Source organism: Amphiura filiformis, chromosome 15 (genome assembly GCF_039555335.1).
Source record: "Amphiura filiformis chromosome 15, Afil_fr2py, whole genome shotgun sequence".
NCBI lineage: Eukaryota > Metazoa > Echinodermata > Ophiuroidea > Amphilepidida > Amphiuridae > Amphiura > Amphiura filiformis.
The window spans coordinates 41,172,760-41,198,952 of record NC_092642.1 but is presented as its reverse complement, the minus strand read 5'-3'; the positions used below and the strand labels follow the sequence as shown (position 1 = coordinate 41,198,952).

Below are 26,193 nucleotides of genomic sequence, written 5' to 3'. Positions count from 1 at the left end.
TTCTTGTTTACTTATTCATTCATTCACAGGTTTTACAAAATGTACATTGGCTTATTATGTTACACGAACTTCCGTGACATTTTCGGTTTGTTTTGAAAACAAACAACTAGTTGATGTGTATACCCGGGGTGTATACTCGTTACAGTTACTGTTTAGGAAAACTGAAAACTCACTTCTGTAATTGACACTTATGAAGTCATTTAGAATTAATTTCTGTTGATATATTTGATAATAATGTCCCAGTTATGCCCCGCGATTGTTATTATGTCAATATAGCTTTTCCAACACGTCGTTACCTTGTATCATTCAGGCAGTTGAATCATATGGATAATTCACAAATGTCAACAAATTTATGCCTTATTATATTTCAGAATGGATGTTAAAGCAATGCGTCCATGTACCAGTGCGTTGAACATGTGAAGACATTGTCCCGTTGTAATTCTATATTCTCACTCACACTGAAAACAGCCAATACACTACCCATAACATTTAACATAACCACATTCAATATTGCCGCCAATAGAAGTGTCAAATTTCGGCAGGGATATTTCTGTTTATAACAGTGCGAGGTTTCTATATAGAAATTATTTTAGAAAATTGTCTTCTCTAGATCACATTCTGATTGACGCAACCCCGACACGGTTGTTTGGCATGTAAAACTACGTCATTTTTTAAGAAAAGGTAAACAATGATGGCGCTATTTATCTTAAATCGTGTTTTCATCATTACAAGGGATAGACCACTGGTATATTGGCATTAAAACATCAGAAAAAAAGTAACAAGTAGCAAGGAAATTTTCAAAAAGCTTTTTAACATGAAATGTAACGAATAACATATTGGCTAAATTAAAATTAAAATAAATGTAAATAGCGCCCTCCATTTGCAAACATATTGGCAGTTCCTGAAATAAGAATTATCATAGAAAGCAGAAAAGATAAATAAGATGATGAAGAAACGAAAATCTATTTTAAAAAAGCTAAAAAAAATATATAAGTGTGATAACTGTTGGTACTGTCCAGGTCTAGAATTGAATATTATAAAAATTAATATTTAAAAATTTAATAAATGACTACATCATTACCATAACCTTCAATATTGCCGCCAATAGAGGTATCAAATTTCGGCAGGGTTTATAAATGTTTCTCTTTTATATATCAGTGAGAGGTTTCTAGAACATTTTCTCTGTTAGATCACATTCTGATTGACGTAACCACCGGATGTCTATAAAATGCAGAAGAGGTTATCGTGAGGGTAATATTGAGATACAGACTTCGGCCATGTGCATCCAGTCTGATACAATACAATGTATATGCAGCTCTTCTGAATTTGAAGTCCGATTATGCGGTTCCTGGTGTTTTCTGCAGTACATTCGCTAACACTAACTTTTCGAACGAATAGCTCTACAGCAATTTACTTTGCAATATCTCATCTTAATTCTTTTGACGTAATATAATTAATATCGTGTATATTTTGTGTTGGACGGGTTTGGAGCTACTGTTTGTGGGCGTGGGTGGGGGTGGGTGGGTTGGGGTGTGTGGGCTGTGTATGTCAAGGCTTTATCTGGGGGTGTGTTGGGGTGCGTATGGAGCAGGGGACCTGAGGTATTGGGTGTTATTTCATAGGGGTGTGTTTGCTAACATATTTGTTGGTATATGGGAGTGTTTGTATTGTGTGTATATCATGTATTTAAATTGTGCAAATATGTTTGATAGTTGTACGAATATCAAAATTGACATCAATAACAGCGACGCGATTTTGTAATGTGTGTAGGAAGGGTGGGGTGAGTGTTTTTGTTATTCAGATTAATCATGGCATAGAACATTTAATAAAACACGATTTTGTTTACAGAATTCTTGAAAATAAATTAACTTTTGATTCTCACATTTTACCTACAGCACAAATTCAATCGAATGCAATTAAAATATTCCAGATGTTTCTTTTTTATTCATCAGTTCATCCATTCACAAGTTTTATGTAATGTACATTGGCATGTATGTTACACGATCTCCCGTGACATTTTCTGTTTGTTTTGAAAACAAATAACTAGTTGATATGTATACATGCAAAGCAATTTGTACAGTTCCTGTTTAGAAAAATTGAAAAACGACCTATCTGTAAGTGATACTTATAAACCCATTTCGAATTTGGTAATTTGAGTGGAGCTGAGTAGCGAGTAGAATCTGATTCCAGCGAATGATGTGTTTTGAATAGAATTAAGATGTAATAGATATAATACGTTGCCTTATATATTACAGTTCCTAGTTGCCGTTAAAGATAGTTTGGAAAATGTTACAGCTATGCAAGCATTATATTGCATAGCTTGTGGCACTCAGTAATTGGAAAAGGTGCGAAGGCATGCAAGTCCCAGCTATTCAACGAGCAGCACCTCAATTTGTTAACGTGTGGAGCCATAGGTTACTGTATCATATGTAGGGTGTGTTGGATTACAGAATCTCCATTATTAAAGCGAGAGGAGCTGGGGAAACTGGTAAACATCTCTTTATAATCTGAGGACATGGCGAAGTAACATGTTCTTTCAAAGTTGCAACACATAAATAGATAAGTCTACAAGTTTGTTGCAATACCCTTGAGCAGAATTTAGATTAACTTTGTTGACTTAGATTAAGAAATTGTCTTTCTGAAGCCTGTGAGCAATCTGTTCACTTTGTCTGTAAGGAATGGCCTAGTTTTCTTCAATTATCATGATTATCTTCATTTTCCCCTCTATTTGCTTTCACAAAAGGTCATCATACCTATCGGCTTGGAAACGTGACTTTAGCAATTAGCTTGAATCTGCAGTCATATCAGGACCCAGGCGTATTTACCGGGAAAATAAAGAAGCTAGCGAACTTGTTATCTTTGATGTTGGTGTGTATTATGAACCATCCAGTCGTAGAAACAATAATTGGATAAATATGAATTAAATAATGCACTTACCTTTTTTAAATTTTTATCAAACCTCATTGAACATCATTTACTAACTGAAGAGATGTATTTCCGGCATTGATCGTTTTTGTAGACAGGTCACGCGTGTCAATCTGCGAGCTGTTAGCAATGAAATTAAAATAAAAAGGCAACATTAATAAACGTCATAGACTAGATTGCAATAAGCATACTCTCTTTGCTACTACTAGTTGGCAATATTTTATCTTATATTTACAAGGGGGAAATGCATACGATTGGAGTCCTGAAGGTTGATATAAGAGTTAATTAATTGATTAACAATTAACGAATTAAAATTCGTTGACTGACTTCTGCATAATAATGAATAATAAAAGAGAGAAAAATGGAAATTCAATATATGCCATACGGAGTGGTGCCTCCATCCATCAGTGTTTCGTCATTGTAATTCAGTTATGTTAATTAATTTGAGTTTGAACAAGGTGACCCAGTATGGAATACATTCTTGTAATTAAATTTGATCAAGTTTTGGCGGATAATAATATTAATACATGTATGAAACCCATCAAAGTGACAAAGTAATTTTTTAACATTTTGAATTTCCCGGGTAGATAGATAAAGTAAAATAACTATTTAGACTATTTATTTGGACTTAATGTTTAAGCTTGCTACAGTATCACGTCTCATCCGAGACGCATCTTCAGACCTAATAGGCTTGCGCTGACATATTGCCCCATGACTCAATTGGAGTGACGTCACGGGAGAGTCATGGGTCAACATTTCAACGCCAGCCCATTAGGCCTGAAGATGCGTCTCGAGATAAGACGTGATATTGCAGCCAACTTCTACAGAAAAACAGATGAACAGTCTAAATAATTATTGTAATAGTCGTTTGTTATTATTTTAATACAATATTTGAACTACCACCATCACCATTACCGGGATTTGATGAAGAATGACCATGATTTTGATGATGATTTTGTGGGTTTTTATATTTCTTATTTGATTTCCAGGGAAAAAAAGAGTAAATATGTTCACAATAGCTTTTTATAGTTCTTTAACCAATTACCAAATTTATCTTAAGGCTGGTGATTATTTTAGTGTTTTTTCTCTGGTTAATCTGCCTATGCATTTTATGTTTCCATTTGTAATTGCATGTTTAATTGTGCTAGCGTAATTCTTTTCCCCTGTATATTGATATATTAAGAATAACGATTAAGCATCATTAATTTGATCTCGTGCGCTAGTTTGTAATGTTTGAATGTTTCTATGTTCTAGTGTGTGATGCGTAGGCCTCTTCCCTTGTTTGTATCACATAATATCAAGCAATGTCGCATTTGTGTGCCTTATACTTCACTCTTCCCATGAGTCTTAGAAACCATTTATTTTATATTCTTATGTTCTTAAAGCTCAGCGATATTCTTGCGACATAATTGTATTATTATCACGAACAGTGCTCCTAATGACTGCTCATGATCTCTGATTGCACTGCAATTATTATTTGAAATTCGCACAATTTTCCGCAACATGTTACCTTTTTCCCGCGCAGTTCTTTGGGCGAAGACCGTGAATAAATCCAGGGTACTAATGGAATTATATAACATTTCGCCTAATTTGTATGTGCTTCTCCACTGAGAAATACATAAAAAATTACATTGTATGCGTGACAGATTTCCATTACGGAAATATAATATTGAAGAAGCTAAAATAGCTACTTGTGTGCACTGTTGAAATTGTATTCAATTTTCCATATGCGCCTGATATGGATATTATAGCTTTTGGCAGAATTGGTTTTATGTTGTAAACAACTGCTTGCACTATTTCAACACATGCTGGTATAGTTTGTTGGTACGTATTATTATTACCTGGAAAATATTTTAAAAATATATTACAGACTTTTTTCCCTTTTTTGCGTTATTATTATTATTATTATTATTATTATTATTATTATTATTATTATTATTATTATTATTATTATTATTATTATTATTATTATTATTATTATTATTGAGATGATCATCATGCACATTATCAGCAGCAAACGCAGCCGCACCATTATCCTCATTTTGTACAATTTCCACACTTATAGTTAAAAGCCTCAATCTTAATAACAATATAGCTACATGTATTATAATCGTATTTTTGTAAATAAATGCAATTTTATCTGGTAACAATAGTAAAATAAAACAATCGGCTTCCTACAGTTTGCCACTTTAAGCGAATAACTAGTCTGGTGTTCACTGTACAAGAAATGGGATTTTATAACAAGTGGCATATATGCTTAAAACCGTCTCCACAATAATAATTCCAGAGCCGTAAAGTTCCACCTCTTACTTCAGCAGATTTCGCCAAGGACTTATCACTCAAGAATACAGGCACATGTGGTAATCACTTTACCAAATGTACTATGGAAAGAATGTGATTAATGTTTAAACGTATAATTAAGCCCCGGGTAATTAGGAAGCCATCTTGATGGCTAAAGTGCAGATTAACAATCTGCAAATAATTAACTGACACATTCGTCTAAGCAGTATATTCTATCATATTCGTTACCGTGGAAACAAATAGTTTGGAAACGATTTTTACGTTATTTTCTTAGAAAACAAGAAAACGTGTTTTGCAAAATTCAAGTGCTTTTAGTTGCAGTTTACTAGTAAGAATCGTTTAGTATTATTTGTATTATGATACTAGTGAATTTTTGTTGCATGCTACTCGTATAATAATCATAATCATAATCAATACCACAATCATAATCACTGAATCTTTATATAGTTCTCTATTGCTTTCTGTTATTTTACTCATTATAGTATGTATAATATTGAGAAACCACCAAAATATCATATTCACCGCTAGATGACATTAATTATCCATCTCCAGACCCTAGAACCTGGATTTAATTTTCAAAAGGTCTTATGCTATTATATTTGTACCAATTAATACGAATTTCTGCAAAATGACTTTAAAGGTTTATAATAACAAAATAAGATTCGTTGCCCCACAAGTCCCGGCCTCTGAACCCCAAGCTCCGACACCACAACGTAAGGTGTTTGGCTCTCTATAATGAATGCAGTAAATGGTACCACAATTACCCCAAGTCATTTGGCAGTTCATCTAAATTGTGTCGCACTTCAGATGAGATACCGAAGAATGGGTTCAATCCATTCATTAGAAGCGGAAAGAAACTAAACTTCTTATATTATTTTGTTAAACATAATTGCAACATACGAGTACAATGATGTAGAGTGTTATTTTATTTTATTTTCTAATCATCTCCGAACAATCAAAATTCATCTTATTCCAATGCAGTGTTTAAAATGGTATAATTAATGATTGATGCTTATATTGTGAATGCGCGAGCGCACGTGTGTGTTGCAGTGTAGTTTATCATCATTGTGTTTTATACCAAACAATTAAATGTAAAGCAAATATATTAAACAAATATGATGTTGAAAATATTAATTTTGCTCCTTGACCGGAAATAACAACATCTAATTGAAAGGTACGTGAACACAAAACGAACTTTTTGCTTTAAATCATGCGAGACTTCGGGTTATTTAAAGTTTCTCTTTTTATGTCTAGCATTTATTTTGCACATCAATTTGGGATTGTAACATGTAAAAGAACATGTTAGATTGACGTCATAGAGAGCGATGTATGACGACGACGAGAAATCAATTGATTCCCTGGGGAGATGGTTTATGCTTACCCTGGATGTATAGATATAAACAGCATATCCACTCGTATCGGGTCTTATCATGAAATTATTCAATTCCGAAGTTTTATCTCAAATTTCAAAATCATTTAAAAAGGCTATTATTGGGCTCAGTTTTCATTAAAATATCTATTTGTTTCTGATGTGTTCAATAGTTTGATGGATCGGAACCCGTTTATTCTGGTTTTGATTCTAGAGAGCACAAATAGTTCTTCAAAAACTGGTACAATTCGATATTCAACCTAAAATATGTTTAACTCCAAACGAAAATCAAAAACTACTGATTTTTAAGAGAGATAGAAAAGCTTTAGAAAATTTAAATTCAGTAATTACTGTACGTTTATAAATCAGGATATTGGTAATTTTGTTCACAATACTTGCCAGCCCCTGGCCATAATTACGTTCTTTTTCTGCATGTTCCGGCACCTGCTACATATTACAAAAGTTCGTCTTTACATGCTCCAGTAATTATCTAGGTTTGTATGTCCCAAAGAATTTGCATAATTTAAGTAGTTGATGCAGAACATGAACCTCATAAGACTATTGTCCTACTACTGGTAATTGTTCGTGCAGTAAAATGTTCTCTACTATGGCTGCCTTCGAATGAAGTTTGGACTACATAAACTTTGATTTTGCTTTTTTGCTTTATAAAAAGCAAAAAGAACAGAATGAGAATTTATCTTAGCAACATGGGCTTTTGTCGATTATAAAAAGACACATATATTGTATCACACGATGTAATTGGTTGGCAGATTAATGGGTTCTGCGAACGGATTTGTGGCATAATTAATTAATCAATTGGCATTGTGCATTGAATACGCGTTGATACTTGCAGTTAAGATTACAGATTCAAGTATGTGGCAGCTACTGCATTTATCGACTTTCTTGAACTTACATGACAACTTGAGATGCAATCGTTATTATCGTAATAACCGTCTGCAATACGTGGTATGATCAGGCAAAAATGTAAAACTCAATTTACTTTGATTTTCATGAACATATCAATTTTCATAGGAGCTTTTCTGAATATTGATTATTGCATTGAAGACGCGAATAAAGGAAAATAACAATCAGTAATAGTTTCAGTAACCTGCTTTTGAGCTGAAAATGTGCATGAAATTAGTCAATTCTTTATCTCAAATTTCAAGATCGTTTATAAAGGCTATTATTAGGCTTAGTTTTCATTAGAATATCTTTTTGTTTCTGATGTTTTTAATAGTTTGATGGATCCGAACCCGTTTTTTCTTGCCTTGATTCTAAACAACACAAAAGAGCACAAATGGTAAAAAAAAACTGGTTATAATTCGATATTCAACCTAAAATATGTTCAACTCCAAACAAAAATCGAAAACTACTGATTTTTCACACACCTGGCAAAGATTTAGAAACAAAGTTACAAAATATGATGATGTACAATATTATTTGTTCTTTTCTAATCATCTCCGAACAATCAAAATTACCTTATTCCAACGCAGTGTTTAAAATAATGTTATTAATGATTAATGTTTCCTTATTATAAATGGACGAGCTCACGTGTGTGATGCAGGGTAGTTTATCAACATCAGCTTTATACCAAAACATTAATATGTAAAGCCAAGATTAGTATATAATATAAAAATGTTGAGATTATTGGCTCTCTGACCGGAATGAATAAAACGAAACAAAAAATACTTTGGGTTATTTAAGGGTAGACAAGGTATTGTTGGTCGAAGCAACCTAAAAATCGATTTTCATTATCTAGATCAATATATTATTGAAAATTAACACCTTGATGTTTTGCAAAAGTTCATTCTACAACTCGTATACTCTGCAAACTTGCTTAATTTATTGTTGTTAATTAGTTATGTAATTAAAAATTACAGTTATGTAACCTAAAAATCGATTTTCATTATCTAGATCAATATATTATTGAAAATTAACACCTTGATGTTTTGCAAAAGTTCATTCTACAGCTCGTATACTCTGCAAACTTGCTTAATTTATTGTTGTTAATTAGTTATGTACGTTTTACAAACGTGTTGTTGTTTCAGCCCTCTTGACAACGTAACTCAAGAACCGCAGCACCTATAAAAGTATATCTGTGGTATTTTAATTCTTCTACACGCTCGCTATGAATTGAGCAATGCAATTTTTGCCAAAGCTCACTACCATTCGTAAGATGCTGTGAACTACCAAATCACAACAGTTTAAAATAATTAATAACCTTAAAGTTTCTCTTTTTATGTCTAGCATTTATTTTGCACATCAATTTGGGATTGTAACTTGTAAAAGAACATGTTAGATTGACGTCATACAGAGCGATGTATGACGACGACGAAAATCAATTGATTCCCCGGGAGATGGTTTAAGCTTACCCTGGATGTGTAGATATAAATAGCATATCCACTCGTATCGGGTTTAATCATGAAATTAGTTAATTCCGAAGTTTTATCTCAAATAGCCAATTCCGAAGTTTTATCTCAAATCATGAAATTAGTCAATTCCGAAGTTTTATACCAAATTTCATGATCATTTATAAAGGCTTAGTTTTCATTAAAAGATCTATTTCTTTCTGATATGTTCAATAGTTTGATGGATCGTAACCCGTTTTTCTGGTTTTGAATCTAAAGAGCACAAATAATTCTTCAAAAACTGGTAAATACTTTCATCTTCAAAAAAATCAGTCTGGATTTTGAGATACAATTCGATATTTTCAATGGGGTTTTCATCGTTTTACTATCCTAAAAACTGAAATATATTTCAACTCCAAACGAAAATCGAAAACTACCGATTTTTAACAGAGATGGCAAAGTTTAAGAAAAAATTAAATCCAGTATTGTAAAGACGTTTATAAATCAGGATATTGTTAATTCTGTTCACAATACTTTCCAGCCCCTAGCCATAATTACGTTCTTTTTCAGCATGTTCCGGCACCTGCTACACATTACAAAAGTTCGTCTTTACATGCTCTAGTAATTATCTAGGTTTGTATGTCCCGAAGAATTTGCATAATTTAAGATTGTGTAGTTGAAGAAAATGAACCTTACAAGAATTGTCCTACTGTTGGTAATTGTTCGTACGGCAAAATGTTGTTTACTGTGGCTGCCTTTTGTCAAATGAAGTTTGGACAAGTTGACAAAAACTTATTGATTTGATTTTAATGGCAAATTATTGATTTTGCTTTTTTGCTTTATAAAAAGCAAAAAGAACAGAATGAGAATTTATTTTAGCAACATGGGCTTTTGTCGATTATAAAAAGCCGCATACATTGTATCAGACGATGTAATTATTGGTTGGCAGATTAATTGGTTCCTGGGAACGGAATTGTAGCACAATTAGTCAATTAGGCATTGAAGACGAGTTGACGTCTAATACTTCTATTTTGAAGTTAGTAAAGATTACAGATTCAAACATGCGGCAGCTACTGCATTTATCGACTTTCTTGAACTTACATGACAACTCGAGACACAATCGTTATTATCGTAATAACCGTCTTCAATACGTGGTGTAATCAGACAAAAATGTAAAACTCAATTTTGCTTTACTTTTCACAAACATATCAATTTTCATAGGAGCTTTTCTGCATTTGTAATTGCATTGAAGTCGCGAATAAAGGAAAATAAGAATCAGTAATAGTTTGAGCAACCTTAAGTTGGTGCAGACAATTTACATGAAATTAGTCATTTCCGAAGTTTTATCTTAAATTTCAAGATCATTTATAAAGGTATGAGTTTTCATTAGAATATTTTCTGTTTCTGATGTGTTTGATAGTTTGATGGATCCGAGCCCGTTTTTTCTTGTATTGATTCTAAAGAGCACAAATGGTTAAACAAAACTAGTATAATTCGATATTCACCCTAAAATATGTTCAACTCCAAGCGAAAATCGAAAAGATTAAGAAACATTGTTACAATAAATGATGATGTACAATATTATTTTTTTTTTTTAATTCATCTCCGAACAATCAAAATTATCTTATTCTAACGCAGTGTTTAAAATGATGTTATTAAATGATTAATGTTTCCTTATTGTAAATGCACGAGCTCACGTGTGTGATGCAGGATAGTTTATCAACATCAGTTTTATACCAAAAAATAATAATATGTAAAGCCAAGATTAGTATATTATACATATGATGTTGAGATTATTGGCTCTCTGACCGGAATGAACAAAACGAAACAAAAAAGACGTTGGGTTATTTAAAGTGTCTGTTTTTATGTCTAGCATTTATTTTGCACATCAATTTGGGATTGTAACATGTAAAAGAACATGTTAGATTGACGTCATACAGAGCGATGTATGACGACGACGAGAAATCAATTGATTCCCCGGGGATATGGTTTATGCTAACCCTGGATGTATAGATATAAATAGCATATCCACTCGTATCGGGTCTAATCATGAAATTAGTCAATTTAGAAGTTTTATTTCAAATTTCATGATCATTTATACAGGCTTAGTTTTCATTAAAAGATCTGTTTGTTTCTGATGTGTTTGATGGATCGGAACCCGTTTTTTCTGGTTTTGATTCTCAAGAGCACAAATAGATCTTCAAAAACTGGTACAATTCGATATTCAACCTAAAATATGTTCAACTCCAAACGAAAATCGAAAACTACTGATTTTTAGCAGAGATGGCAAAGTTTAAGAAAATTTTAATTCAGTAATTACGGTAAAGACGTTTATAAATCAGGATAATAGTAATTTTGATCACAATACTTCCCAGCCCCCGGCCATGATTACGTTCTTTTCAACATGTTCCGGCACCTGCTACACATGACAAAAGTTCGTCTTTACATGCTCCAGTAATTATCTAGGTTTGTATGTCCCGAAGAATGTGCATAATTTAAGATTGTGTAGTTGATGCAGAACATGAACCTTATAAGACTATTGTCCTACTGCTGGTAATTGTTCGTGCAGCAAAATGTTGTCTACTGTAGCTGTTGACAAAAACTTATTGATTTGATTTTAATGGAAAATGATTGATTTTGCTTTTTTTTTAGTTCTGGGAACGGATTTGCGGCACAATTAGTCAATTGGGAATTGAGCATTGAATACAAGTTAACTTCTAATACGTCTAAGTTAAGATTACAGATTCAAGCATGTGGCAGCTACTTCATTTATCGACTTTCTTGAACTTACATGACAACTTACACCACATTTCGTTTATATTCTAGAAACGTTGCTGTTAGAATAAGAAAAATTTGTAATTATTGCAAGTCACGGCGACCCTGACAAAAAAGCCGAGTGGCAGGTTTTTCAAATTATTTTCTGAAAAACTTACCATCAGATTTGGATAATATGAATATTAACTGTACATCTATCACAACAATTTTGAAACAACTGATTGATCTTATAGAAGGTTTTTTTCAATCTTATATACGCCATTCTGGGTGAAAATTAATTCGGCATTTTTTAATGTAATTTTCACATTAGACCCGACAAAAGATTACACTAATTTTTGATTTTCAATTTAGGGAATTGATTTAGCAAACTGGAACAATCAATGAAAATCATTTGCAAAATGGAGTTCGGAACTTCTAATACTTCATGCAAGTTAAGATTTTATGTAGATTCAAGCATGTATTAATTGTCTCTATGGCAGCTTCAACAATTCATTTATCGACTTTCTTGAACTTACATGACAACTTGAGACGCAATCGTTATTATCGTAATAACCGTCTGCAGTAATAACCGTCTGCAATATGTGGTGTGATCAGGCAAAAATGTAAAACTCAATTCTGTTTTGCTTTTCATGAACATATCAATTTTCATAGAAGCTTTTCTGAATTTGTAATTGCATTGAAGACGCGAATAAAGGAAAATAACAATCAGTAATAGTTTGAGCAACCTTATTTTGGTGCAGACCATTTGCAGTTTAGCGGCAATTTTCCCGCCAAAGGAATTGTAGAAGTCAGCCACTTTGCTTTATTTAACGCCACAGGACTTACATTGGATGATCACGTCACATATGCAACATCTCAGCTGGGTTTGAGTAATCTTTATTATGGGTGGTAGTATCATTAATGCAAAGTTCTATTTTAATACATCAGTGTCTAGCCACGGTCGATTTGTTATTGACCAATGGTCTTGGTCGTTACTTGGTGCGCCAGAAGAAACGAGAATCTTCATTGGCCAAAACTCAATCTCTCAATCATCAGAAGAACCAGACCATTTAGTATATTTAATAAAATCTATAACCCGACCTGTTACAATATGATCACATGTTTATAAGCAATATGTAAACCAGACGATAATACCTTTTGCAAAACATTTATTGGAACTGAACGGAGCATTACAAATTATATCAATATGATATGTGTGAGAAATGTCATTGACATTGAGAAAATAACAAGTTCAGCCAGTGCCATGCATATGAAAATTCAATTTGATCTATAATCATTGATTAAAAGGAAACTTTATTACATTTACATTAATTTATCGAAGCTATAAGTTTCACAATCTGCGTATCTCATTTCAAGTATGAATAACCATGTTCTTTCTACATATTTTGAAGCTATGCAAATTCACTTGTAAATGTCAGCAACCTGTGGTATAACATTGCTTAGTGTTTCTAAAACCACGAAGGTATTCCTTTAAATGTGTGTTTTTCTAATATTCCATAAGTCAATGAACATTTATAAATACATTTATGTTTCTCTTCAGTTAAAGAAGCATTATAAAATAAAGTAACTTCCTACAACTACTATTAATGCTAATCGCACAATATTGTTTTAACAGTTCTCAATTCCTAAAATCATTACTATTATGGTAAGACCTAGACAGTAGAAATGAAAACAAAAACGCCTTCGGTATCCCCAATATGAACTATTGCATTCTTTTCTAAATACAACGCATGTTAGAAGCCATTAAAATGGGTTCCTAACAGTGTTGTAGTCAAGACCGGGACGAAGATCGAGACCAGCAGGTCCGAGACCGAGACCGAGACCAAGACCAAGACCAGGCTTAGCTGGTCTCGAGACCGGTCTCGAGACCTACAACACTGGTTGCTAATATCTACAAATCACAGTATTCATGATGACGAACACAGAAAAATCATATCAGAAATACGATTTAGTTTTATTTTCATGATCGAGGCTAATACGTCTGTTACAATCACGTGGAAAGATCATTATCTGTAGTTGATGATAGCTAGCTAAATACGTCGTATCCTTCTTTTCTAGCCTAATTGTTCTTCATTATTCCCTCCATAATGGTACGTGATAGTGTATTATTGTAGCTATTAGATGGTTTCATACTTCATATCGCTGCGATAAAAGTACAACTACTTATAACAGGCTCATTTGCCACAAGTATCCTATTCAGAACACATACTTCTCCGGAAAAAGCCATTGTACGTTCAACATGGCCCGGGGCAATATAGTTAAGAACAATTGCTATAAATAATTTCCCAATCTAGGGCATTTGTATGTATGTGTTTTAGTCGCCTAAAATAAAAAGACGTAATTTCAATCATTTGTGTGCAGGCCAGAATTGATTATAAATGACAGGACGACGAAAACTATAAACCCTGCTCCTGTTCCCTTGAGAATTATGAACTATCCGGCTTAATTTCCGTCTGATATGTGCTACTCTTGGAAATGTCTGCCGTTCCACTTATACCGATGCTTCATAATTGGGTATATTTTTGTGATTTCGGTATGATGCTAGCAACATCCATTCCATTTGAGCTGTTTACCATCATTATCATCACGCTGATCATCAACATTCGAATGAATCCACAGTGTTCGTTCTGTGCTTTGACGAGAGAATGTATGTAAAGTACGAAGTGTAATCTAATGAAATGTTTTGGTTATCACATAATCACTTTGAGCAAATTCACCTTTAAAGTCCATATTGTGCATTCAATATTAAAAGAATTTCACCGCCTCCTTGATCCTCAAAATATTTTCATTATGTTCTTGGTACTTTATGGAGTACATTGCCCTATGAAACACTGCGCCTTTTCTGTGTCTGTGCTGCCGTTTTAAATTTCCACCTACGTGATCCTATATTATTATTATCATAACATTATCCAATGTATTATTTTGGTATACATGGTGGTGATATTATGTTTCGTGAAATGGTCATAATCTGTTCGTTGATCCTGCCTTTGCAATTCTTTGATGCCTATTTCAAGTATATTACAAAATATGTTGCCACATTTTTTGAGGAAACCCATACCCCAAACTAAGTTTAAGGAGTGCTCCAAAATCGTATTTCTAATATTGATTACATTGATTGACCCGCCCGCCTTGTTGATTAACAGTTTTGTGTTTGCTGGTTTAGCGCCCACACAAATCATCACGGGTACATTATATGCACCTTCCAACTTTTACCGGTATCTTTCAAACCAATATAGCACATTTGATTACATTTCCGAGAATAATCACCCAAGTAAGCCGCGGCATCTATTTACCTTTGTATTTACGAAGTTAGAAACAAAATGTAAATGTGGTTTTTTTTTCACTCTGAAAACAAAAATCCAAAAGTATAGTCATACATTATTGACTGAAATTGCGTATTAGGACTGATATTGAAACATTATAGTTGCTAATTCTTTTATAGTTGCTAATTCTTTTATGTTGTGACGATCTTCTGTTTACCGCAAAGTATACTAGTTGGTAAGGGACTCGATTGCCAGCTGTTCTTGAAAACATGACTAAGATGATATTGCCCATCGTTTCTGTTCATGATGGTGGCTTGGACGAGAAACAAGATTTATTCATCGCAGAAGACAAAGACCAAGGAAATGGAAGAGTAAATATCATTAATGTAGTGACGACAAATGAAAGCCCTCAGAGAGAAGAAAAACACAAAGAAAGATGAAAGCAACAACTCTAATGGCTTTAATGTTAATAAATACCGGTCAATACCCATTCATTTAAGACTAATATGTTATTAATTATGATGAACGAATTAAGTTTAACTCGAAATTATACTGATGTTTATTACATCTAAATACCAGTAAATGGTTATAAAAAGTTTATATAATTAGTTACATTAAAAGTAAAGTTTACGTAGGCGTTAATATATTAATGAATGCAACATATCGTTGGCCGTATCACATACTGACGTATTCGACATTTTTAACATTTTTGAGAAAAATGCTACATAAGTTTGTTATGTTCTACTCTATATATTCACTAAAAATCATACCTCAACGTGACTTAATTAGTAAGATATTAATTAATTTCATTATGTCGTATTTGCAAAACCTTGAAATGTCTGTATCACATAACGACTTATTTGCCGATCACCTACACTGCGCAAGCCCAGTATGTCGTATCTGCAATTTGAAGAATTTGCCGTTTCACATACTGACGTATTTGCGCTACGTATTTGCGCGACTCTGTAATTGCATGGTAAAATTGCAGTATTGTCCTTTTCACATACTGACGTATTTACGCAACTGTTTCACAAAGTGACGTATTTGCACAACGTATTTGTCATTTGAACGGCGAAATTGCTATAAGTCCTTTTCACATAGTGACGTATTTTATTTAATATCGATTTTTTGCAGAATAAGTTATGATCTGTTAGTGATAAGTGAATTATATTGAAAATATGGTATATTTGCATTACTATTAACCTGGTTTTAATCGAAAATAATATTTTAATCAAGAGTATGCAGCAAATGAAAATCGCTAACATTTGAAGTTCGATTTTCTCGAAATGCGTATTTTGCAAATACGTCAGTATGTGATAGGGCCGACGATATCTTAATGCCATAATTATAATGGCTCACTGCAATACTGAACCTACCAGTTTCGTGACATCCCGAGTAAAATCACTTGGGAAGCTAACAAACAGAGGGAGTACGGTGACTAAAAAGATCAGATGTGATTGTACACAAATCATAGTTTTATGCTTAGATGTAATAACCAGAGTATAATTCACAATGGGCAAGTGGACTACCGTGAAGTCTAATCCCCATTAAGTGCTGTGTATGTGGAAAAATGATATTGCTGTTTTTAGCAGACAAATTCTAATACATACCGTAGTGGTAGTACGAAAACAATATTGTAAAGCTTATTTTTCTCATCTTTACGACGATATTAAGTCATTATGTCTTTTAGCATTAAGCATTTCAAATAACATGAAATAATATCATGTGATGAAATAATATCATGTGATGAAATAATATCATGTGATGAAATAATATCATGTGATGAAATAACATCATGTGATGTTTGTCAAGTAAATAACGTTTAGGTCTTATACGACAAAAGCGCATTTAGCGGTATCTATTGCATTTTCAGATAATGATTACAGATGAAGTTCATCTGAAAATAGGTTTTCCAAATCTGTTATCAAAATTAAAAAATAAAGTTTGTGCGACATAGTTTTAACAAATCATATGATATTCAGCACACGTCACCGCCAACTGTCATTGTGTAGATCCAAATGTACCATCATAACAATACTTTTACTTGTGCTCTAATACATCATAATTAAAAAAATGACAACAACCACGAACCTCATTTTCTAACATCATAAGTCATTGGGCATTTGAAATGTTTGAACTGCTACGAACCTTTTTTATTTCCAACTTGTCTAGAAATTAAACGGAAACTTTTTAATCACTCGTGATGCAAAAAATGCAACATCATTCAAGACGGCACATTTTACAGTTCCGTCTCATTGTCAAGTATTACCTTTTAGTTAAAAAAAAAAAAAAAAAAAAAAGCGCAGTGATTTATAGTGCGCTACGCACAGGCACAACGCCTGGACGTTGATCCACAAGCCTCAGCACACTTTACAGGTTGTCGCTGACCACTATGGCCCCACATCATTCCATAAACCATTAAACAACAATTCAGGGACTTTGCTGCTTCAAGAGCGCATACCCAAGACATTCCACAAATAACCATCGCAACCAGGATCAGCTCCCCGAGTTTCGTACGGGTTACAACGAGACAAATTAGCAGCGAGTTCCTTGTCCAAGGGAATTTCAAGCTAACTCAATTTTTCCACGAGAGCATACTAGGCACCACCAGGGTTCGAACTCCCAACCTCTCGCACCATAGTCGAACGCCTTATCGATTGAGCTAACTTGACTGCTACAAAGTTAAGTTGATGGTGATACATGTAGTAACCATTGTACTCTGGCACTCAATAAATCCAGATACCTTTTTGGCGGACAGGAAAGCGCAATGCCATAAAGTCCTCCACAGATTACCATACATCACACGTGTTGTTTGTGGCGCGAAATCATCTAGGGCATTAGTACTTAAAGGCTACAAGTTGAAATTAAAGGAAGCACTCAAGCATGATCATGTGGAATCGACCCGATAATAACATGGATATTCGCACCTTTCTGTTATTAATATTGTGAACAGTGAAAATAGAACGTGACTGGCTTTCATGCCTTGCCAAAGGGTATTAATATACTTTCGGAGTTTAATATAACTTAGGCGATGTCAAATATGTTTCCTTTAATATTGGCATTTTGTATGTCTTATCATGCATATTGTCATTCAGTTTATTTTGTTAAGCTAGAAGATAAAGTTAATTATACCCGGATTCTCATCATAAAGCTATAAAAGGTGACCCTTATCTTCTTGTTGACACAAGAATGTCTCAAAATGTATAAAATCCTCAACAAAAAAGTTTGGAAAGGTTTTTCAAGCATCTATTTCTCAAATTATTTGTGACATGTTTTTGTCGTGTTGGATACCAATGGACAGCTAATTTATTCCCATTTACAATGACACCCCATTTGAGTACACATCTTATGAATGTAGTGGGGTCTCAAGCAGAATGTGCCAAATTGACCATTATTCTGTACTCAAGAAACACTAGTCACTAACCTCAAACCTGGTGGAAAACTACACGCAGCCACAACAGTCTGTCACCTCCTCCTCATGTTGCTTACCAGCCTGGTCACACGTTGTTGTAGGATAGCATTCCATTCTTCAACCAGTATTCGTCACAGGTCATTCAATGTGGTTGCATTGGCTACTCTGGCACGCACAGAACGACGAAGCTGATCCCACGAGTGTTATTGGGTTAAAGCATGTGCTAATGGCAGGCCATTCCGTACTCTCTACTCACATATTCTGTAGGTAGCCAATAATTATACCCTGGCTCTGTGGAGGAGAGCGTTGTCATTTTGGAGTATTGAATTAGGTTAGGTCCCAGATTACGAAGATATGGGATTGCAGCATGCTGCACAGAATAATGGTGACTTGGCACATTCTGTTTGAGACCCACTACATTCACAAGACGTGTATTCATCCGTGAAAAAAAAAGTCTGTCACAGTCCTTTCGTCGTATGTGTCGTATGCAATTAACAGGTAGATTGACTTAGCTTTTGACGCAGTGATTCGATTTATGCAAAGAAACATCACTCTCACTTATTCAAACAAAACACTCAATTTAACATTCACGCTTCCACTTTAGAACCCATACACGGATCCTGTGTGCTCAAATAAAGTTGAAACATCTTGTCATTGCACACAGGTCATGTGTTAGATATATACCACATTGTTGAATCTGTTGGCGGGCTGATTTGAAGATAGGACACAACACAATATTGATAGGCTTCACCTTCCATTGTCGATGAAGCGCAAATTTATCGATAAGGGTTGTATTAAAGCAATCATTCTTCAACCTCTGAAGGCTTTTATTACTATAGCTACTCTACAGGTACATATATACACCAGACACAAAAAGAAACTCGTCAGTTATATTCATCCTTGCTGTTCAATAACTTCATAATTTTGGATTATTCTGAAATATACATTTTGTTAATTGGACTTTGCTTTCTCATTTGACACCCTGTTCGTGACAAACGAATAAGAATTGACCAAGATATGCGCCTCCAAAGCCTCAAACCCCAAAATCAAAAGTTGCATTTTCAACGATGGGAACGCATCGTTGTATTGCACACAAGCACCGCGGGCCAATCAATAAAGCACACAGTGTAACAGGCACAATTGAATCGTTAAAATTGCAACTTTTCATTTTGGGGTTTGAGAGTTTGGAGGCGCATATCTTGGTCAATTCTTTCTCAATGTTCATGAACAGGGTGTCAAATGAGAAAAAGAAGTCCAATTAACAAAATGTATATTTCAGAATAATCCAAAATTATCAAGTTATTGAACAGCAAGGATGAATATAACTGACGAGTTTCTTTTTGTGCCTGGTGTAGTCTATCCTAGATTTACCCAGAAATGATGTATGGCACACCAGAGTGGACAATATTCCACCGTGAAAAAAACATTGACAAATAACAAAACTCCACCGAGAACAAAAAAACTTCACTGTGGATAAACAAGTTCACCGAGAATAAAAACAACAACACTGCGATGGAAAAAAAAAACTAATCGAGGATTTTAAAAACGACCCATATCAAAAATGAGACCTTTTCGGATAACTTCCCGATAGTCACCGGGTAGACACCGGCAAATTTCACATGCAAATTAGATAGGTAGCGGTGACTACCCGATACATTTTGGGAAACAATAGTGGATACCTTTCAGGTAATAGGTACCGGATGACTACCCGATGACTGTTTTGGGAAACTAGCGGGTAACCACCCGATGACTTTTTTGGGGAACCAGCGGATAACTACCCGATAACTTTTCGGGGACCTAGCGGATAACTTTTGGTGACGATATACCTGGTGACCTCTTTGGAGACTTCCTGTTGACCTTTTGGGGAATGCAGAAATACAAATTCATGAGTATGCACAAATTTATTAGGCAATTTAGCTTATTATTTGAATTGTATAGTTTTTGGAGAAATACAACTTTGCAGTCATGGCAGTTGAGCTTGTGCTATCTTGCTATAAGAAACTTGAAAGTGTACAGTGTAATTGTAGTTATTGTACAAAAATATTCTTCTGATTTAAATTTCAATTAATGTACAACCAAATTGATATCAGCATAAACATGTATACAGTACCTAAGTGTGATCACATCACTGACACAGCTAGCCTATAATTTCTATATCAAATATTATAATTTATTTACAACAAATAGCTTAACATAAAGCTTATAAGTTAATTGACACATTAGCTGATGATTAGTAATTTAATTGACATTAATTTACTGTCAAAATCATGTATGATTTACTAGAAAAGATATAAACTAAACATTCAAATGTGTCATATATTATAGGTACATTGTGTATAAAAACTGCATCAATACAAATCATGTCATACAAATTTTCCTACCTGCATTGTCATATGAAATCAAGCATTCAATGCTTTATAATTCCTACAGCATGTTCCAGATTAATTATTAAACATCTTGTAATGTCCTACATGTAAATCCATACATTTTGGACCACAAATAACTTGAATATTCTGCACAAATATATTCCAACTGCCAACAGATAGCTACTCCATTTTGAATTCATACAGTGACCTTAATTTGACCATATACCCACCCACGCATTCTTAAGATGCTTAATGCTATTTTCAAGGTCAAATTAAAAGCGGATAACCACCGGGTAACTCCTGCAAAGAATATAAGTTTCTGGGAACCTTCTGGGTAACTCATTTGAAATATTTGAGTTTTTGGACTTCCGGATGTCTACCCGAAAACTTTTGGATAACTTAATTAGGTATCCGCAAGGTATCCGCTAGCGGGCACTTTCGGATAACTCTGGAAAAGGTACCCGAAAGGTTTCTGATAACCACCGAATGGTCATCGGGTGGTCACCGGGAAACTTTTCTTTTTGCTATGGGGAGTCATCGAGAAGTAAGAAAAAAACCCGTTGCAGGTCGATAGTTCGAAAGGTTCGTTATTATTATTATTATTATTATTATTATTATTATTATTATTATTATTATTATTATTATTATTATTATTATTAATTTATTTATTTATTTATTAATTTATTTATTTATTATTTATTTTTATTTTTATTATTTTTATTTATTTATTTATTTATTTATTTATTTATTTATTTATTGATTTATTTATTTATTTATTTATTTATTTATTTATTTATAGAATTCGTAAATGCAGTGTACACAAAAATTATAATTTATTTGTTTATATGTTATTATTTGCTTAATACCTCCCCCCCCTTGTTACAGGTCCATAGTTCGAAAGTTTCGATAGTCCGAAAATCTAATAACTTATAAACGCTAATTGTGGTGTGCATTATTGTCTATATATCTCAGAAGACTATAATAGTAACCAAATTATTAACTTTGTCCTTATAATCATCCATCATCATCATCGTCATTCATCATCTCAAATATGATATTTCACGTTGAGCATAGTTATGTATAAAACATCTCAAATTTCTGAGTTATTTCTCGTAATTGTATTGAATTTTCTTACTCAATTTTGCTCAAAACTCGTTTTCATGTTTGCAGTTGTATTCATTATCAGCCTTAAGGGGGTACTACACCCCTCGATAAATTTGTGTCTATTTTTGCATTTTTCTCAAAAACTAATAACACAGTGGTAACAAAAGTTATATATATTATAGGTGAAAGGAATCCACTTACTAAAGTGGTATTTCAGTGACCTAAGACAAGCGGTTCGTTATTTATGATAAGAAATAAGGTACCGCTAGGATGTACCTCATTTCCTATCATATATACTGAACCGCTTGTCTTGAGTCACTGAAATTTAAATGTAGTAATTGGATTCCTTGCCCCAATAACATACATAACTTTTGTTACCAGAGTGTTAATATTTTTTGAGAAAAATGCAAAAAATAGTCACAAATTTGCCACAGGGGTGTAGTACCCCTTAATAGACTGAATTTAATGATACTTAAAACTTTAATTGTTGATTTATCAGCTTAGGCAAAATATAAGCAAACCTGAAACAAATAACGTCAGCGTATAACCTATTCGATGAATGTTGACCAGATACTCAAACAGTTCATATACCATGGCTCTAAAGCTAACCGTACATCATCATCCCGAAACCAAAAAATCAACGATATTATCCACGTGCGTCATTCAAACATATCTGACAAATTAAATCAAATAATGTGTCAACCCATTTCAGCCTTTATATTATCATGTTAATCCCGATAAAAATATGCTTGCCTTTTATCTTTAAAGAAAAAAATTAGTCATTATGATATGATGTGTCAGTTGTGGTTTGTGCTAAGTTTAGGACTAGGGTTAAAAGCAGCAGATTCCGTAGCTTAAACTTGAGTTGAATGTTAATGCCATGGTTAAATATAGGATTATGACTAGCATCTAAGGGTGCTTCAAGTTCTCGGTCTAGATAAGATGGATTTCATCTACAGTTTACAAGAATGACTTAATTCGCACTGCAATATATTGGGTTTTTATTCTGTTCTTACTTTTGTTACGTTCAGTGATCTTATTAGTTCAAAATTATTACAACCACCATGTGACAGAGACAGATGGAAACTACAGTAAGTTATTATTTGTGCACTATGTAAATGTTTAAATAATACATCCATTCTATGCGTTAACTTCATAATTCAACATAAGGCGATATGCATAGAGCGCAAACTAAGCAGAAAAAAATATTGTCCATCAATAAAGACAAGAAATGATAGCATGTCGTTGACAATGTGAACCTCAATATTCAAGCTTCATGATTCAAGTTAGTCGGGTCATCGATAAGTCTTATTTGACTCTTATATGTAGTGCAGCTCCATCCATCGGTGTAGTTGAATATGTTGTGGACCCCTTAGAGATGCCACCGATCTCCGACAGCTCCATTGGCGCCATGATGCATATGGCTAAACCCGTCCTAAAAGCTACTGAAAATGCTGTAAATATGTCATTAAAATTAATTTACCACACGTTTAATGCTAGCGACCAAAGAAAGGATCTCGAGAGACCACAAAAAATATTAGGACTCTTTTTGAAACCGTCATATATATAAACTGGCCTCAAAAAGAAAAGAAACAGTTGTCAAACTGACACAACAGCAAAATGCACTGATATGGAACACCTTTTTGGACCAAAATTCACAGCCCAACAGATTTCTTTTGTTGCGTTCCAATTATTCGCTTGTGAATGTGGTCCCGGAAGCTGTTCTGTGTCAGTGTATTTTACTGTTGTGTCAGTTGGACAACTGCTTGGTTACTGACATGTGTTTAGAGTAGAGTATTGAAGTTATGCGGTGTGTAATTTTTGTTCATGTACAGGCGAATAATTTGAACCCAGCCAAAGAAATCTGTTGGGCTGTGAATTTTGGTCCAGGAAGGTGTTCCATGTCAGTGCATTTTGTTGTTGTGTCAGATGGACAACTGCTTGGTTACTGACATGTGTTTAGAGTAGCGTATTGAAGTAATCCTGTGTGCAATTTTTGTTCATTTTTATGAAGAAGATTTTAAGATATGACCTTGTGAAAAATGATAAGTTTCTTTTTGAGGCCAGTTTATATGCTCTTTATTCTAAGTCTTTTCATGACATTGCGTCATAGATCTACCAGATACTAAATTTTCCGATTAGATTGACGTAATTCTATTACAACATGATAAAAAGGTCACGGCAAGTCTTCAAAATCTTGAATTACTTTGTACCTCGACAGGTGGTAGAGGCTCTGTAAACTTTTCTTCTTGTCAAATATCCAATTCGCCTACGAATTATTGGGACCTCAAACAGGTGAAGTGACTTTAGCGTCATCTGTTGACGTTCATTTGAAGACCTGAGCGCAAGAAGACCGTAAGTCCACTTGGCCCCTCAACATGTATACACTAAAGTTGAGTATAGTTTCGTATAGTTTGGTAATGTTTTATACATGTTCAGGGGCCAAAACAAATCTTACACAACCTTTCATGACGTTTTCACCCTGGAACATGTATTAAACATTTCAAAACCCTAAGAAACTATACGTAGCTTTAGTGTATACATGTTGAGGGGCCAAGTGGACTTACGGTCTTCTTGCGCTCAGGTCGTCATTTGGAGAGAAAGGTGTGTAGTACGTAATGTATTGCGGAATGTAGTAAGACAACATTGTGTGGGTTATTAAATTAACATGTGGGTTGCTAAGCAGCAAGACCTGTAATGTGGTTAGCGAAAAGAAAGCTGTGGGTGCAGGGACGATAAAACATAATTTGCGATTTCCAAACACCGTGATCGTACGCCGGTCGGTCTATTCAAAACCACTCCTTTTCTTCTTCCTTATAAATGCCTCCCTCATACCTTTCATGATGTTTTTACCCTGGAACATGTATTAAACATTATAAAACCCTAAGAAACAATACGTAACTTTAGTGTATACATGTTGAGGGGCCAAGTGGACTTACGGTCTTCTTGCGCTCAGGTCTTCATTTGCAGACAGCTTGAATAAAATGATAATAATCATACAAAACATAAGCAGCATAATAGCATCTACGAATAATATAGTCCAATGTAAGCTCTACTGCACAATTATTGCCTTTTCTTATTACTGTACTTCGGTTTCAAATCTATCCAATTCAAATCGTCAGATTCTATTATTTGTAAAGCACTTCTTAGTTCTTCAGCCTGTATTGTCATGAGAAGATTTAATGAACAACCAATTCAAATACGGGAGTCGCTTCAACTCATGGAAAATGCTTTAAAAGATGTAGCTTCCGTGTGTCAAGAATAATAGAGTAAATGATCTCGAATTTGAAAGTGTCTTATCGACCCCGACCCGCTTCAGACGTGTACATAGATGAATGTCTTTAACATGGAAAAGTGACTTAATATGTCGATGATCCGTATCAATTTGCGAGGTTGGGTGAATGCATTGGTTTCTCTAGAATTAACACATTACGCATATTTGCTCTTAGCATCAAGATATGCCTTCTTTTAAAAGTATTACAAAGTATTGGCCAAGAGCGTAATTATATACAGGTCCTTACTGCATGTACTGTAAAACAGCCTTGCTATCGAAAAACTAAATTTCTGCACGTAGGCACTAATCACTTCCTCAATTTACTTTCAACTGAAAGTCACATTACTAGGTGAGTTACTTTGCCACTAAAAATCCGCCCGCCATTCCAAGTTATTTGGTTCTCCATGCATGCTTTTGCAGTAAATGGTCCCACAGTTACTCTAAAGTCGTTGGTGGTTTAACTGAAATTTGTCGCGTCCCGTTACGCAACCTAAGTGATGTACACTTTTATTTTATCTGGTATATCAATATACATCATTATGTGTTCAAGTTTTATGGCTAAATACCGATTTTAAACACCTTAAAAAAATGCGCAGAAATAGATTCTTCTTCCAACGCATTTTACAGATTTGTAATACAATCGCCCGTTTTTGAATAATGGCCATTATTCAAAGGGGTTAGTTCCTTTTTTTTGAGATGTTTAGCAGTCCTCTTGCGAATTAATTTCAGGATATTGATAACTTAATTTACAATACGTTTAACCTCTAGCCATAATTATGTTCCTTTTCAACATCTTCCACCACCTGCTACATATTTCAAAAGACAGTCTTTACATGCTCCAATAATTATCTAGGTTTGTATATCCCGAAGAATTTGCGTATCTTACAATGTCTTAAATATTGTGTGGTTGATACAGAGCATGAACTTTAGAGTGTAAAATATTGTCCTGCCACCACACATCCTGCTACTAATACAGGCTGAGTCAAAAAGAAGTAAACTCAAGTTTGAGGGGCTGTAACTCGAGAGCTGTAAGGAATCTGCTAAAATGAAAATACC

The 26,193-nt window shown here is 34.0% G+C and overlaps 1 long non-coding RNA gene across 1 annotated transcript in view; it reads right to left on the bottom strand.

The window, feature by feature from the left end:
- The window catches only part of LOC140171646 (uncharacterized), a 179,312-nt gene extending 176,265 nt beyond the window's left edge, over positions 1–3,047 (bottom strand). Inside the window, exon 1 of the long non-coding RNA XR_011861627.1 lies at positions 2,938–3,047. This is a non-coding gene — a long non-coding RNA (uncharacterized lncRNA). The remainder of the gene's footprint in view (positions 1–2,937) is intronic.
- Positions 3,048–26,193: the final 23,146 nt, after the last annotated feature.